The 15,342-nt window shown below is 37.3% G+C and overlaps 1 protein-coding gene across 2 annotated transcripts in view; it reads left to right on the top strand.

The window, feature by feature from the left end:
• Window positions 1-15,342, top strand: part of LOC139720217 (cAMP-responsive element modulator-like) — a 59,751-nt gene continuing 44,409 nt past the window's right edge. The window contains exon 1 of one of the 2 annotated variants that reach the window (XM_071631579.1): window positions 1-77. The gene's annotated coding sequence lies outside the window, so the exon portion shown is untranslated. The remainder of the gene's footprint in view (window positions 78-15,342) is intronic. The other variant, XM_071631578.1, reaches the window with a different exon arrangement.

Below are 15,342 nucleotides of genomic sequence, written 5' to 3'. Positions count from 1 at the left end.
AGTTTGACGTGGTGCTACGTAGACAATAAGGTGTCCATTCCCATCGCTTCTACGCTGTGACGAGAAATACGTAACCGGTAAGTACTTGCCAAAAACCAAAACACAAAAGCATGACATTCGCGACATGTCGAAGGGTGCATATCGTACCCCTTGTTGGGCTGCTCGATAATGTGATATTACGGACGATTGAATGATATTTGGTGTTGCATTTATGGTTGATATGTTATGTGTGAATGTTCTCAACCGTGTTGTGCATGGTGTAGTAGTTGTCGTTGTGCGTACATGTTGGAAGGACAATGGCTTCGTCATTTCTGAGGTGTTCATTTAGCGTGTAACGAGAGGGGACGGTAGTAGACGACGCATACGCGTTCATTTAGTGTGTGGCTTTGAGGCGATGCTGCTGTGAGGCCAGTGCGGCGCTTCCTGTTGTTCCTGCAACCTCTGCCCTGCCCTGGGTCGTGGATAGTGACCCCTGGGCTTACCCCATCCTCAAACCCGTTATAATTGCAGCTATCACAACTTCACTGCCTGTGTTCAGTGATGTTTAGCTCGTAAAATTAGTTATTATGCTTTCAAGCGGTAGTTGTTGTACATGACGTACACAACAACACCTACGAGTGTATGTAGAGAAACAAAAGTAAGCCCTACATAGCATTGTGTGTGTAGTAACATTTGTCATTACATTCATTGAGTGCATTCAATGAGGAACGTACACACGTTGACACAGTGAAGGTCCTACAGGACTTGGGGGGGGGGGGGGTATACCGCCTACACAGGTCATCAGAGCAAAGACGTGGTGCTGGCTCAAAGTGGCTGTCGATCAATTGTGCATCATAGACAAAAGACGGCATAGAAAAAAGTTTAAATAAAGTCTGTAAATAACCTAAAAAAAAAAATTAAAGACATTTCTGTATACTGAAAGGAGGAACTTTTTGGCAAGGGCACAGGGCTGGCTGCATGCGGGCACTTGGTCCGATGGTCCCAGGCTAGTAAAAATCACTGTCGTACCAATAACTTTTTCAGGAATTCAACGGTAAAAAATGGAAAGAATGTGTATCAACACTGGACTGATGGACAGGTTGGACCAGTAGACGAAATGGGTTAGTGTGCAGCCATGTCTTTGGTTAAAATATTTGTACAAGAGCATTTCCAAAATTGTATAATTCTGTACATTTATTGGTGGTAACTATGTGGCAATGAATGCTTGTTAGCTAGCAAGCAGACCAGCAGCTTTAAGTCCTCTCATAACTTGCATAATATATGAAGGACTAGCATTGTGATGCTGGTATTAAAATCCCTTCCCTTCCGGCACAACCAATACCATTTCCTATGGCCAGGGGATTTGGACTAGGGACCTTGTCTTACATTGTATTTGGCTATTAAAGCGGCAACAGTTCACTATAAAGAAGCCTCCTCCCTTTGGCAATCTTTGCTTGTGACCTATGAATTTTGTCAAAACAGTCCAAACACATATCACAGTGGGTAATTTCATACCATGAATTAAAGGGAATATCATGAATTAAAAGGAATGCCAGGAATTATAGGGAAATATCCACGTTGATATGTTGCTTTGTATGAAAACAGAAAATTAAGATCAAATACCTGGTACTGTTGATGGGTTACAATTTGGGGAAAATCAGCAATGCATAAAAAAGTTATTAACTTTACAAGTTTTTACATAAAGAGCAAGCCATATTGACAACTCTGTGTCGTATATGCTCTCCACTGGGTTTGTAGGCCTACACAAATTCACCATTTTTTTTTTTTTTTTCAAGAGAAAATTTTATCAGGCCTGTTCTTGGTTTACAATAAGATTATACTTTATGTGTTTGCATATCCCCTTCAGCTGATGGGTTCTGTCTGTGCTTTTGCATTTAGCGAAAACCATAAAATTGGTGAAATTTTGTGCACAAAGCTAATGGAGAGCTGCTCAGCACCTACTGTACATTTTGTAGATTGTAGAGAGTTGCCAATTTGTCTTACTCTATTAACTTTTACAAGAATTCATACCTTTTTATGTGTCAGATTTTTCTCTCAAATTTTTACTGATTTATAACTCTGATTTTTGTTTTTATACAAAATAACTTTAATATCAGGATAGAATGTCAAAAAGAGGTTCAAAAACAGTGTCATCTATTATGAATGCTGTCCCAGAAGTGTCTGTACAGCTCCAGGGCTCTGTTGCATAAAAGTTTAGATCAAACATATACAGTCAGATTGGCTGATACCTGACTTTATAAACGTTTGATTTTCTGGCTTATGTTTGATTGCATCTGTTATGCAATAGGGCCCAGGTCTGTGTCAAAATATTGCTGTCTTTACCTCCTGATATACACGCATACAATTATAATATCTCACTTTTTCTGTTAGGCCTATATTAGGGGATTAAACCCAATTTTTATAAAGTACTCTACCGGTACCGGTATACATGATTGAATGAATGCAGCATTACTTATAGTAGAACACATCAGCGAAGTTTACGGAAACTCGGACAACAATCCATTCAAAAGTTCTGAATTGGTAAAGTTTCGGTTAAATCCATGAACCATCTGGACAAGAACAGAAGATTACAAGTGTATCTGTGATTGCACATTAGGGAAATGATACAGAGAAAATGATAAAATTCCACTTATTTTGATTTTTCCAGCATATACAACGTATGTACCGATTAATTCCCCATTATAGCAGATGAAAGACATTAAAAATATAGACCCAGTCTTTTAGATTACTGTTGTGTGTGTGTGTGTGTGTGTGTGTGTGTGTGTGTGTGTGTGTGTGTGTGTGTGTGTGTTGGAGCATTTACCTTACAGTATGTTCCAGGTTAAAAGAATAATGTATTATTTTTTTTCAATTTTGTTGTCACAAAAATCCAGTTACAAATTCATCTCACGAATAGCAAGCATACAGACTTGAGCAGGGATGATATCAAAAGACACACTTGAACAGACAGGAGAAAATAGCTCTACTATGCATTGGTGATTTTTACAGAGATGTGATTGGCCAAACATATCTGCACAATTTGTACACCCATTTACTAACCATTAAGTTGAGGCAAAGTGGAACAAGGCAGAAGAATTAAAGTTTGGCCATCCCTTTTGCATTCCTTCCCAAATACGTAGCACAGAACATGATATATTCCACCAGAATGACAAGACTATTGTCAAGCTATAACATTTCTGTGATACTTGAAAGTTGTTAGCCGTTAAAATTCAAATAATGCACCAAACGCTCACCGTAACGTATTCTGAGTACTAAGCACAGCTGTATACATTAATCCTCCTGTGGTTGTAATATGATACTTATACTTAGAACAAAAGATTATTATTTATTATTATTATTTCGTTTTATTTATACAGGGTGGCCCCATCAGTAATCAAGTACTGTTTTCCAGGGGCCCCTGTAAACACATACATGCAAAGTAACAATCACAACAAATGACATTTACATAACTCAATAGGTACTACATGAAAAAAGAAAAAGAAAAAGAAAAGATAGGAAAATATAATAAAATAAATGCAAAACCTGTCACCACGGCAACTCATACCATCCTACAACTACAAAAGATATGCCTGTTAAAGCTGTCAGAAAAGAGGAATTCAGTAGCTTCTCTGACGTTATCGCTGGCAAATAACAACAGGACACTTACATGAACTACAAAAGTGCATCACACAGGTCTGTAAAACTAGCCTAGTAGTTTTTTTCGTTGTGCGAAAAAATTATTCAAATCTTAATGGTCAATTTGACTAAAAAAAATAGAGACCCTCATGAGTTCAAAATTTACAGGAGGTTTCCAAATAGTGTTTTCGTCAATACCTAAGTGTTCTCACCAATTTTTCAAAAAATTGCACGCAAAAGGGATGGCCCATCTTTAAAGGGAGGAAAAAGACAAAAATGAAGAGATTAGATGATGTTTAATTTTCTTTTGTAATTTTATTTTTCAGACTTTTTTTTTCAAATGCTAGCCGCTGCAGTGTGACAAACAACCTCTATATATTAAGACATTTCTAAGACTAAATGCACTAAACTGTACTAATACTTCGTAGCCAAGTATGCAGTTGTCACTGAGAGCACATGGGGTCTATCTGAAAATTGTGTGTATGGACTTAAAAATATGGTCATTGTGGGAAGTATTTCATTGACTGTGACTATTATGAAAAGGGAGAATGGAATTTGGACTTGATCGCGATGTTGAATATACATCAGTGAATTTTTGTTTATTTATTGGGATTGTTTTCCAATAGACCCATAACTTTGCTAATTGATATCACTGATTGCTTGATGAGGCAACCATTAGTGATATCAGAATAGAATGATAGCAGTTTAGAAAAGAGTTTCTATTGGTTTTCAGTTTTGCTTTGTGTTATAAATGTTCCACTGAAGTGCTGCTCTCAAAAGTATTAATACTTTTAACCATACACATGTACTTTACTTGTATGAACATTGTGTGCAATTCCTTCTCTATCCACTATGAATTATCATAAATTGTATGATACTGGTGTCTAAATATGGTGAACATCTGTTATATTGATTTGAGGGTCAAAATTAGAAAAAGAACAATTGAGAAAAATTTTCATTGAGAAGACCAATCACTCTAGAGTTAACTCAATTCACCATCAGAATCGACTTCAATATTTCTGTAGCTCCATTGATTTTGCAAAGATCGAAATGGAAAACCTGTTGTGGTGCATATCATACACTTGCACAACTAAAAGATTAAACTAGCCACAATAAATGTGATATACAGTAGCAGTCTAGTGAGTTTGAAATTGATACAGGGGGAGAGTTTTAGGAGACGAATGAGTAATCCCCGGTTTCTAGAAATAACCGTGGCTCAAAGGAAACCATTCATTACAAGGAAGGGAAGAGGCGCACAGGAAAACACTGGCATGGAAGTCGAACTTACTCACGCTGGTCTGCGCAACCAGTGGTATGTGGTGTGTGTTCAGACAGTATGGGCCATGAAGTTGCAGTGCACCTTAGCGAACAGCAGGCCTCCCTAGCTCAGAAATAGTACTCAATGTTCAACATTTAAAAGGTTTGTTTTAAGATGAGTAATCAAAGAGGAGCACACCTTACGCGTTAAACCAGTCTTCCATGTTAATGTAATATGCCCTTCTCCTCTTTTATGTGAATCTTAGTGTTTTATTTGAAACCCTTCTGCTCCAGCATGCAGCAATTATTTTCTGTATTGTATATCCCCATGAAACAAACTTCAGTGCAGTTCTTCATCTTGCCTGGACTAACAGATGATTTGTTAACTACTGGAGATTCTTTGAGAAGAGCAGTGTGCAGTAATGTCTGCATCACTTGTCAAATGTCAAATCTTGGAATTATCTGAAGAAAACCTACAGGTACCGAGAATTCTTATAGAGAGATGGACAGATACACGTTATGTATTTCCAGGCCAAGCACATATGTTGGCAAAATGTGAAGCATGAAAATGGAGAAGAGAGTTCTCTCCCCTCCCTCTCCCGGGGCTCCCTGCCTCTATCCTCCTGTGAACAGTATCCCAAGCTATACCTAGGACCATTCAGGGCCTGTGTGGTGACAGGAGCACTGAGTGATGTCACCGCTTTTAGAACAGACGGGCTGAGCCCGCCCAGGGTCCCAATTACGCCAGCGAGGGAGTCATTTCCAGAGCTCCATGCTGACTGGTCGGAAAAAGTGGGATTTTTTTCCCTCTCTCTCTCTCTCTCTCTCTTTTTATGTGTTCACGAAGTCAGAGTGAAGTCAAACTCCACAGCTACTTACTTTGTAATTTAGGCACTGGCGTCTTTCCAAGCAATTCCGTTCTTTTACTGCTCAGGGGTGTTGTCTCTCAGTCTGATCACAGCAGTGTTGTTCCCTTAACCCTTTTAATGTCACAGCCAGGAAATGGTTTGCCATCCTTTGTTATTTCTACCAAAAGATCTGTTTGTATTTGAAAAATAGACAAAAAACGGTGAAGAGGTCACTGACATTTATGTGTCTTTTTGTTTCATCTTCAAAAATGAGTGTTGAAACTTGGGATTATTGTGAGATAGATAGCGACTTATCAATTTTATTTCTTAAAATGCACATTCTATTTTATGGGGAAATCAGGCATAAGAAGGGTAACCATGTGTTTTAATCTATCGCATGAAATCTGTTTGAATATCGTGAAGAATTTGGCTTTGCATAAAATAGTTAATACTGTAAAGCTGGGTAAGAACCCAGCATGTTCCACCCACCTGAAGTTTTGATATGGCGTTAGTAATGCAAAGTACATATAAAATATTCACTGCATTCTGAGAAACGGAAAATCAGAGCTCCGCAGTCACTTGGTGACGAGCAATTAAAAAAAAATTGCTGTCATTTATTTTCCACATCATCGATATAGCCCCCAAGCTTTTCTAATTGGATTAAAAAGTTTTTGCTGTCATTGCTACCCTTTCCCCTTCATCGTCCCGCTGGTGTAGCTACAATGTAGTATTCTGACGTCACGAGAAGAGTAAATTGGTGTCAACTATTCCAGTATAGCCTCAGACTAGTCTTAGAATCAGACATGAAGCTAAGTGTACAGAGTATGCTTTCTGCTTTACTGCATCATTCATGCATTGAAACCAAATTCAACATTTTGTGTTGGACAGACTTTTAATGCTGATAGTCTGAGCATAAAGTACTTTAATAATCTTTTGTTTTATCATGGGATGAGATAAATTGCAAGCTTCCTTTTCATAGCACTGTACATCGGGCTTCCGGATAGCCTGACCTACAATGCATCAATGTACTTTAGAGGCTGCGCAATGTAGACTAGCCATTGTAGGTTATTCGGCAGCTGGCGTCCGATGGTGACGTCACTGCTACGTCGATTTGCTGGAGAGCCAGCCGAGGGCCGCTGCCTCATTCATGGAGAGCATCAGAGCCTTGGGGAGGGAGTTAATTTAATGGCATCATGTCTGAGAAAATGATGAAAGTAATTAATAATGCCAACTAGGGATGCTACGTGGATGTGATCATGCATTTTTGGTCGATATTACTTAAATTGATCATACTATTAAGACCAATGTGGAAAAAGATAAAGGAAAAGACATTCTGACTTCAAATGATGCTATCTCACAAAGTCTTTTATTTTTATGTTTTAATGTCTTCAATTTTAGTACTGGTCAGTTCATTTGGAATGGAAAGCACATTTTGTAATCACTCTATAAAAGATAGCCATTAAAGGTGTTATAATCATGAACATTTGTTTTGTTTGTTTGTTTTTCAAACAACACAATAGACTGATCTGTGAAGTGGCTTGAAAGACAGACAATGAGAGGAAAAATTTTGCAGGGAAACGCCAACCTAATTGGAGATAATATACAGTAGTTGTACAAAATATCGATCCTGAGTTGGACATAGTGACGTTTAGGTAGAATTTAATCTTTGCTCTTTTGAGTTATGACCTTCAATTTGTGATACTGTAAAACATGATATATTTGTGGCATGAAATTTTTGCGAATTGGAGCTGATGGCCTTTTCCGCGGCATGAAACCACCGGCATTCTGTGCATTTAGTGTAGACAAGAACTTTCGCGCTCATTTTAATTCTGTGAATCTTGGCTCTCCTGAAATTCACAAAATTAGAATGCACACAAACATTCCTTGTTTTGCAGTTTTTAGTTCTTTAAAAGAAGAGCCTAACCCTTAAATTCTCGCATCAACATAGGTAACTTGCTTACAAGTATACAATGTTTATGACGTTTGTTCAGGTGATGATCCTACATACATGTACATGAGTGAGTTGATGTCAGAGCCTCAATATGAAAGTATCTGAGGGCTTTGACTGCAGTTTTGTGACCTGCAGTTTGCCGAACAATGCTCAAGCATTCTTGTCAGCGAAGAAAATTTCAGGGCATCATGTGCAGTGACATTTACAATGGGCTTTCTCTTGAAATTGTGTGTCACATTGAATTTTCTGCCTGCGAGGGAAGCTCAGGGGGAGGTTGAGGGGAGGGGGATGGGGATGGGGATGTATCTGGGCAAGTAAAAGGAAACACATTGTCTGGTTATGTATTCTTTGTTTTTCCCCTCTACTCCTTGATGCCAAAATATGCCCTGTAACTTTTTAAAGAAGAAATCCACTCGAAAAACTGATAAACTTCAAAAGAAAGAGAAAAATATTCCAAACAGAATGATATAAAAATAACAAAAATCGGATAAGAAATAAGGAAGATTTTCAGACATTTTTTGAAATTTCACATTTTTTTTTTTGAAAACATTTCTTGACCAGTCCTTATGGATATTCAAATTTAAGCAAGTTGATGATGTCATACCCTCACAATTTTTCATGTACAATGTATGTTATAGTAATAAAGTATATAAAATGTATAAGAATTGTTATTTTTAGCTAATACTTTAAGTAAAAGTATGTTCCTTTACCAAGATATATCAGAGTTAACTTTTGCTCATTTTTATTTTGGGTGGTTTTAAGACAAATTTTATATTTATACAGCTGAAATATGAGATTTTTGTCATTCCTGTGCATGAAATAAATGGGACATTGTGAGAGCATGACATCGTCAACTTGCTGATTTGAATATTCATAAGGACTGGTCACGAAATGTTTTCCAAAAAAATGTGAAATTTCAAAATGTCATATCTTCCTTATTACTGATCCGATTTTTGTCTTTTCTGTATCGTTCTATAGGGAATATTTTTCTTTTCCTTTTTAAGTTTTATTTATTTTCGGGTTTGATTTCCTCTTTAAACTTAGATAGTCTTCTCTTTTATCCCCCATCCCATGAAATGCAGTGAGATTATTCTTCTTTGTCTACCACCTCATTCTCTTTCTCTTCTTCTTTCTTCTTCCTTCTTCATCTTGTTCTTTTTCTCATTATTTTCCTGTTTTCAATTTTTTTATAGAATTATTATTATTATTATTATTATTATTATTATTATTATTGTTATTATTATTATTATCATCATTATTATCATTGTTATCAATACTACTACTACTACTACTACTACTACTAATGTCGCTATTGTTATTGATATTATTATTGTAATCACATGCTTGTGGATGGATTGTCTTTTTTTTAATTGATTATATACTTACTGTAAGCTTAGATTGCATTAGCTGTCATCATGCTCTTTAACAATGTACATAATTACCCACTTCATCTCCAAAGTCTATGTTAAAGCGCATAATATAGACTATGACACAGTTGACATGTAGTCAATGTGTCACTACTGTTGTATCAATGATTTTCCTGGAATTGGTTGTCCACTGGAAATTAAACAAGATAAAATTTGATATGACAAAAACTTTGAACTTGATTTTCAAAAAGAAAATAGATTTGGTCCATTCATCATACCTTTGTACAGAAAGCTTGTTCATCTCCTCTGTATCAACAGCTGATATACTTAAAGTAATACAGTTGAATGCTGTAATAAAAATGCCCTCTAGGATACTGATCTATGAATATATGCATATCTCATGGGAATGTCTGTTACTAGCCATTTAAACAGAAACGCAGTGTGAAAGGGTCAGTGTGAAAGGGGTTGTGGAAATGGTGCTTTTCAGTACAACACGTACTCAGCACCAACGCATGCTGACACACGTGACTCAACAACACAGTTTGACTGCAGGGATAAAGCTTGATGTCAAATTCACAATCAAGACGGAATGCTGAGTAGCCTCTCTGCTTTGGAAACTCACAACAGAGAGTAACCCTTGGAAGTTTTGAATCATTTCGAATGAAAGCCGTTAAGATTTGGGGATGGAGACTAATAATAGCTGGCCCACAAATGGCTAAAGAAAGTTGGTCTTTGTCAGTACTGAAGATTAATGCTGTGCAAGTTAGGGAAGTCAAACACAAAATATACAGCAGTTTGAGTCATGTTTCAACTGCTGTGAGGTAAGATGATTATTTATAACAAAAAGGTTTTCTGTGACATGGACATTTTTGACATGTTGTGAAAATTGAGATCACTGTGTTTCGCCAAATTTAGGTCTACAGGCCACATGTTAAATTTCTGCTGAAAAATCTGTCTGAATAAAAAAAAAGATGAATGCATCGTAATCTTGGTTTTCCCCCAATTCTTTGATGACTTGTTACTGTGTAGTGGAACTCTCTATAATGTTAAATTTGCCTCCATTTCATGTGAGGTTTGTAATATGATACACTGAATAAGCAATAACAGCATATAAAATACTGTATTATATATTTCCAACTATAAAGCAAGGCCTTTTAAAAGCTGCATTTCACAACAGGGTGGTGACGAAAAACTGGATGAAAGATACTGCCACTGTTAGTTTAGTGACTTTTTGAAATTTAATGATATGAAGTGTGTGTCTTGCGGTCTATTATTCTTTATCATGTGGAAACCTGCGTCTTTCTGTCCTGTTGCATCAGTTTGTGGCATTTTGAGGAAATAAATTTCTTGAGATGTCTCAGCAGATATGAAGTATATTTTTCGCTTTTCTAGAAGCTCTCAATTACAACTTCCATCACATTTTTCCACCATTGTAATCTTGTTCTCAAAGATTTTTAGTGTTTAGCAAAAAGGCAAGAATTGCCTTTACACTGATACATTTTATTCACTTTTTTTTTTTTTTTTAAAGCTGACGAAGTCTAATTGAGTGGAATAGAGATGTAGGGCATCATGAAGGGAAAGAAAAACACCCTCTAAAATCGATTTGAGTATTTAAGATAAATTGTGTGTCATACCACTGTAAAGGCAAAGAGTTGTTTTTTTTTTTTTTTTGGTGACACATATTCAAAGGAAACATGTCAACTTTCAAGGTGTAGGCGTACATCATCTCATTTTCTGTTTTTGACTCATTGCTGACTAAGATATTTTAATGTCCTTTTTTCAAATACCAGGTTGAAATTGATATATGCAATTGATACCCATTTTCTTTTCTTGTAGATAGGTATAAAACAACAATCAGTACTCCTGCAATATCTTTTTTTCCCCTTCTTTTTAAAGTCTGCACAAGGAGGCACACTGTAAATATAACAGAAATACCCCTAATGACATTGAAGTGGACCACTGAAAACTATAATTGTACCTTGACATACAGCGTAAGTACCAGAGGTAATTGACAGGTATCTTACTAATCTGTACTTTGCTGTAAAAGGTAATTTATAGACTACAAGAGGGGCTGATAATTGAGATTTCATCCTTCAATGGAGGAGATAATGCATGGGTCAGAGCTCAAATGTGAGATTACTGTGGCCTAATCAGTGTGACAGTTGATATCCGCGCAGTGTACATTGTACTTTATGCCTGTGTCTCCCCTGGCCGAGCAGTCCTTGGAGGTCGGGCCACCTAACTAGCCTGACGTCACGGGACGGCGATGGTGGCCGACAGACCCCTGGCTACCGTTGCTCCCGTCACGGCTCCATTTAACGGCAGTGATGTCATCACTGACGTAGACTGTTGAATTTGATGAAGTGGATTGTCCAGTCAGCCAGAAGGGGTTAATTCATCCTCTTTTTGAGTTAATCTTCTTGCGATATTGTGACCCTCCATGGATGTTTGTCTTGGAGATAGTTGCATCTCCTGTGGCAATTCCTGGAACAAAAATTGTTTTTACCGGAGATAATCCTATCTTGTTTGATTTTAAAAAAAATTCTTTTCTAAAGACACTTGTTGCATGTATACATAATGAAGTGAAAAAAACCAACCAAACTTCCAGATACACTTTTCATAACTCTGACTGTCCATGAAAGAATATTCATAATGCTTTGATAGTTAATTAGTTTCGCCTTCTAACCATCATTACAGTATTTACCATTTTTGCAGACCTGTGTGTTATATGACCACTGCTCTGAATATCTTTTTGTCATTCATCATCACTTCTTTTTCCTCCTTAAAAACTATTGTATTAAAATCACATTTGTTGTTGTTGACATAAATCAGAATTTATTTTGTGTTCATATAATACACAGCAAATGCAATGTAGACAATATGGTTTGCAGAGTGCTGTGATGGTTTGGTGATTTATGTTCAATTTTATTTATTTTTTTTTGAAGGAGGGGGGGGGGATAACTTTTTTGAATTGCTATAGGTGAAGGAACACTGTAGGTTGTTAACATGCCTGGAATAAATACCTAGGCCCTACTGGATATTCCATCTAGATTGTGATCTCTAGAATTTCATAGGCTCTCTCGAGTGTGATAATATTTTCATTCAAATGTTGTAGCCTACAGTCTCATCCTTTTGTGCGATGAAAAAAATCTCCCCAGAATGGACGGGCAGCGAAAAAGGCAGAAACGAAGGAAGAAGAGCGCGGTGGAGAAGCTCTTGTGTGTGGCAAGGCACGATCAACATCTTGTTCGTCTTTGCGCAAATGTCATAAGGCGAAGTTAAAGGTCATTCCTGCTGGTTGATGCATTCCTCATATTGCCCCCTTCTCACTCTCTGGCAGATTTCCCCCCTCCTTTATTATTATTCTGACAAAGGAATTGGCACAGTTTTCTGATATTTAATGCTCCAGCAATTGTGAGAAATGTCGACAAAGTGTTAATCTGTTTAATGGCTTTGTTATATCTGTCTTTCTAATTTGATCACCTCCCCCAGTCTTCACATGAACCCCAAATACATTGTAGCTTCATACATTGTACGTATATAACAGTCTATGTCTCGCTGCATTTCAACATACATTGTGTTTATGTGGGCCAATGAAAGTTATAAGCAAAATATCAATTTGATGTAGGTTGAACTTTCTATGAAGTGAAATTGCCTATGAAAGGTCATGCAGACACAAAGTCATGGTTACTGCCCACTCGTGTTATAGCTTTAGCATCATCAGCAATTTGGGTATATTTGGTACTACTTTGTACATGTAGATTTAAACACAGGAAGTGTACATAAGGTCTCCATCAACCTCATTTGCAGTAAATGGTACTTTATCTCTCAGTATTTCACTTAATGCCTCTCCCGTTTTTGTTTTTTGTTTTTGTTTCACTTTAATTTCATTGCATTTGTCACCATTCAGTTGCACTGCTGTTCAGGGTCATGTGCCACCATATGCAGCTAGATGAATGGAACTGAAGATAGGAATAACAGTGGTTGAGCCCTGTAAAAGTTACGAGCACATTAGATTGTATGCACACTACGTGTACAATTCATGTCCCTTCATATCTGCTCTCTGCACTTAAAAAAAGGTACCCTGAAATACTAATTTATGCATGTTGGTTTGTGTTTATTTATGATACCCATAACATCACTTTTGCGGTGAAACAAATATCTAGAAACATTCCATATATTTTTAACTATTTTTCTTCAGATTACTTGGATATGCCCACAAAAAATCCTTCCAAACCAGTACTCCTGTTGTGACCTCATCTGTCAATCATTGCGAAAGTACTGATCTGTTTCACAAAAGACAATGGAATGCACCTTCCCCTCAACTCAGCATAACTTGCATGTTCCCTCGCCATATCTTTTGTTAGTCACATTAATATCACAGAAATCAGTACTTTTTTAGCAATGATTGACAGATGAGGTCGCAACAGGAATATTGGTTTGGAAGAATTTTTGTGGGCATATCCAAGTAATCTGAAGAAAATAGAAGAAAAATTAGTTAAAAATATATGGTATGTTTCTAGATATTCGTTTCACCGCACAAGTGATGTTGAGGGTATCATAAATCAAAACAAATCAACATGCATTAACTGTATTTCAGAGAACCTTTAACTACAGTACAATGCATTGTAGTCTTGCCATAGTGAGGTGAAACATAAGGAGAATGTGCTTTTAAAGGGGCATAGTCCCGGTAGTGTAGAGGGCGCTGTTGATGATACTGCTGATCACCGTTAGCATTGATATGAAGATAACCGAAGTTGAGCTGTCATCAAGAGCAAAGTGCATAGCTGTTGCTAAATAACGTTGCCTTCGTTGTCTTCTCTGCACATCGCGCAGTCTGTAGTAATACCAGGATGCGTGCATATATGTGCTTGTTATTATGACATCACAAAAGAAGTTTGCTAAAGCTGTCATCCCCCTCAGCCGAATGATGAGCCAAACTGTGGTCCGACCACTGACTACAGTGAATCGGACTTCTTCGGACTCAGGGAAGTGGGCCAAAGCGTAAGCGCTTAGGAGGAGTCGATAGCGTAGGTCTCTATAGGAAACTTGCGCCGTGCGCCCGTGTATGCATTTGACTAAAACACGGGGACCATGCACCTTTAATGTGGTAAAGTGTTCAGTCCTGATTTTATTCTATGTCTTAACCTTGATGGAAATTCAGAATTTCTTTCATTGTAAGAAAATTTTGAGCACAAAAAAAAGAGGAAAAAAATGATTTGTGTGGATATAAAGGGCAAAATTTACCATCACAAACCAAACAGTGGGCAAAGTTGTGTGCTGTGTCAAAACCTGCAAATTACCACTGTCTTTGTAAAAGTCTATGTGCTTGCAGTAATAAAGTGATTAAAAAAAAGTTTAACATTGTGTTTTGTGGAAAGTTCTACCATTCAGATTTCAGTAAATTTGTTAAGGTCAAGTTGATCACGATGTTGCGTTATGCTTTGATGAAGACTATAAAATGGTCGAATAGAACCGCATCAAATGAAGGTATTATGGGTTGATCATTCTTTTTTTTGGGGGGGGGGGTGGGAATGGAGGAAATGAACTTTATTGAGCATTTCTTCTTTCTTCTGTCAAACTCGTGGGAAGGATTCTTGGCAGTCGCCAACTCCATAATTTCCTGAATCGGTGTCTCAGCATCCTAAATTTAGTCGTTTCCCCGCGCTCTGCTTGTGCAGGACTCTGGGAATTTTTCTTCTTGCTTATCTCAGTCTCCTTTTGTCTGCCGCAGTTTATTTCGGTACAGCATGGGCTGGAGGTGGACTTGCACTTGTAGGTGGCAAATTGAAAAAAAGGGGATGGGATGGGGTGTGTATGAACATGGGGCTGTTTGGATTAAAAAACAAAAACAAAAACGGTTTCTCCACTCATGCCTCATTGCAGTTAATATACTTGGAAGGAAGTACAATGTATCATGGTGGCCAGATCTGAAGTAATTGCAAAATTAATAGTCAGGAGTTACAGTGCTCTGTGGCACTAATGCAGTCTGGTTGATGATTATTTGACATTTTCTCTCTTTTTTTTTTTGAGGCTGGTAGAGTTGAATTTTTCTGATTTTGTTTTTCTTTCTTCAGGTTGCTGTATAAACAGAAAATACAATGTACACACACATTGTACATCATAGACACACTCACACACGTACATTGTACACACAGACCAACATAAGCAAGCCTGTTGAGAATGGATAGAAATAATTCAATTTGTAGTTTCATGTTTGGAGCTTTCAAACAGGCAAAAATGTTCAGGATGTGTGGCATTGCTGCTAATATTGTAATGCTATTAGGTTCAATTCAGGCAAGCT

The sequence above is a fragment of the Diadema antillarum genome, unplaced genomic scaffold, assembly GCF_040938485.1.
Source record: "Diadema antillarum isolate AM-2024a unplaced genomic scaffold, OU_Dant_1.0 scf00000123, whole genome shotgun sequence".
NCBI lineage: Eukaryota > Metazoa > Echinodermata > Echinoidea > Diadematoida > Diadematidae > Diadema > Diadema antillarum.
Note: the sequence above shows the minus strand (reverse complement) of the source record. Positions and strands in the feature narration are given on the sequence as shown.